The sequence below is a fragment of the Andrena cerasifolii genome, unplaced genomic scaffold (genome assembly GCF_050908995.1).
Source record: "Andrena cerasifolii isolate SP2316 unplaced genomic scaffold, iyAndCera1_principal scaffold0024, whole genome shotgun sequence".
Taxonomy (NCBI): domain Eukaryota; kingdom Metazoa; phylum Arthropoda; class Insecta; order Hymenoptera; family Andrenidae; genus Andrena; species Andrena cerasifolii.
The window spans coordinates 155,324-157,423 of NW_027484917.1; the positions used below are offsets into that span (position 1 = coordinate 155,324).

The following is a 2,100-nucleotide window of genomic DNA, read 5'->3' on the forward strand; positions in this document are numbered from 1 at the left end:
GTATAAATATTATATCGCGGGTTTCTATGTTCCAGAACTCACCACCCTCGTCACCTCCCGGACCGCCATCGCCACCACCGTCACCCCCCGGACCGCCATCGCCACCACCGTCACCCCCGTCGCCGAGGGTGTGGTCCCCAGATTGGGGCTCTCCTCAGCCGTCGCCGTCACCACCACCTTCACCCCCGCTACAAGTATGTAATACTTTGCATTTTTTTTTATTTTTTTTTTTTTTATATATATTTAATATGTTTTGTATAAATATAATATCAATTTTTTGTGTGTTCTAGAATTTTTATTTCATGATGAATGCGCGGGTGGTGGGGGAGCCATCGGCGCAGGCTGAGGAGAATGCGGCGGGCCCCACGAGGGTGGCTAGGCTGCGGCAGCCCTGGCTGCCGTATCGGCGGGTGGGGCCGCCGATACGGCAGCGGCGATCGCCATCTCCGCCATCACCATCATCATCATCACCATCACCACCGCGGTCCCCACATTAGATATATTATTTTTTTTTATATTTATATTTATATATTCTTTTTTTATATTTATATATTCTTTTATTTATATTATATTCTTTTTTTTATATTATATTCTTTTTTATATTCTTTTTTATATTTATATTTATATATTATATTCTTTTTTTTATATTATATTCTTTTTTTTATGTTATATTCTTTTTTTATATTATATTCTTTTTATATTTATATATTCTTTTTTTATATTTATATTTATATTTATATATTCTTTTTTTATATTTATATATTCTTTTATTTATATTATATTCTTTTTTTTATATTTATATATTCTTTTTTTATATTTATATATTCTTTTATTTATATTATATTCTTTTTTTATATTATATTCTTTTTTATTTGTAACAATATATATTTCTTAAACGTATATATTTTCTCAATTTTATTTACCCGTGTTCCTCCTCCCACGGCCTATTTTTAAAGATTTGTTGACGCTGCATAATTCTTATATGTGTGAGCAATTTTATTTTACATAATTCAACTATTTTATTAGATCGAGTTAATAAATATAATAATTTCTATACATATGCAAAGAATTTTATTTTATTTTTATGCAATAATTCCGCTATTTATAAGAACGAGTTAATAAATACAATAATTTTTTATTTTACAATGGTATTCTAAAGACGCGGTGTCGAGAAACGCCGATCTTTCCCGACATCGTTCGAAACAATTTCTGATAAAATTTCTCATAAAAATAAATTATTATACGTCGACGTTGTGTGTGTGTGTGTGTGTGTGTGTGTGTGTGTGTGTGTCACATATGTGACGCTCCGTTGGTTTCGCTATATGTACCATTCGGAAAAGACTAATGTCAGAGACGGCGTTTGGGGGAGTTGGTTAGGCGGCTGACTCGTACCGCGGAGGTCTTGGGTTCGAGCCCCGTCGCCCCGAGAAGTTTTTTCATTTATATTAATATCATAAAATTAATATTTCCTTCCTTACCGACAGTCTGTTGTACCACGCTACAGAGTAACACCTTCCTTACCGACAGTCTGTACCACCACGCTCCAGAGTAGCGCACCGTCACCCCGCGGTTCCTTCTCCTCCTCCTCGATGATACCCCCGCACCGTCACACCGCGGTTCCTCCTCCTCCTCGATGATACCCCCCACCACTCCGCCATCTCTATGACGTCATCCGCCGCCAGCCCGCCGATAATCCCCCTTGTCTTACTACTCACATTTATCTGTTCTTATCAGCTTAATATCTGATACACTCCCCATTGGGGAGTCAGAATATTAATCTGATTTTTGGAAACTGACGGAGCGTTGGTGCTTGCTCCACCTCCGTCGCGAGTCAGCCTGGCATTGCAGTGCCGCCAGGATTGGCTCAATTAGCCTATTAAAAAACATACATTCAGACTCCCCAGAACAGAGCCATAAGCCCGGGAAGCGACCTTAGTCGTTGTGCGGAGGTTCTTCGGTCCGAGCGGTGAAAATTTCTAAGTCCCGCGAAAAGTGCCTCCGACCGCGTGCGCCGCTGCCAGGACTGGGATTGAAGCCGACGAGCCCCGACAGCCACCGACCGAGTAAGTCTTTTCCTTCTCTTCTAAACTATCGCTTTCC

At 39.7% G+C, this 2,100-nt stretch overlaps 1 pseudogene; it reads left to right on the forward strand.

Annotated features, from left to right (window-relative positions):
- The first annotated feature begins 1,694 nt into the window (after positions 1-1,694).
- Positions 1,695-1,873, forward strand: LOC143378012 (U2 spliceosomal RNA; annotated as a pseudogene).
- Positions 1,874-2,100: the final 227 nt, after the last annotated feature.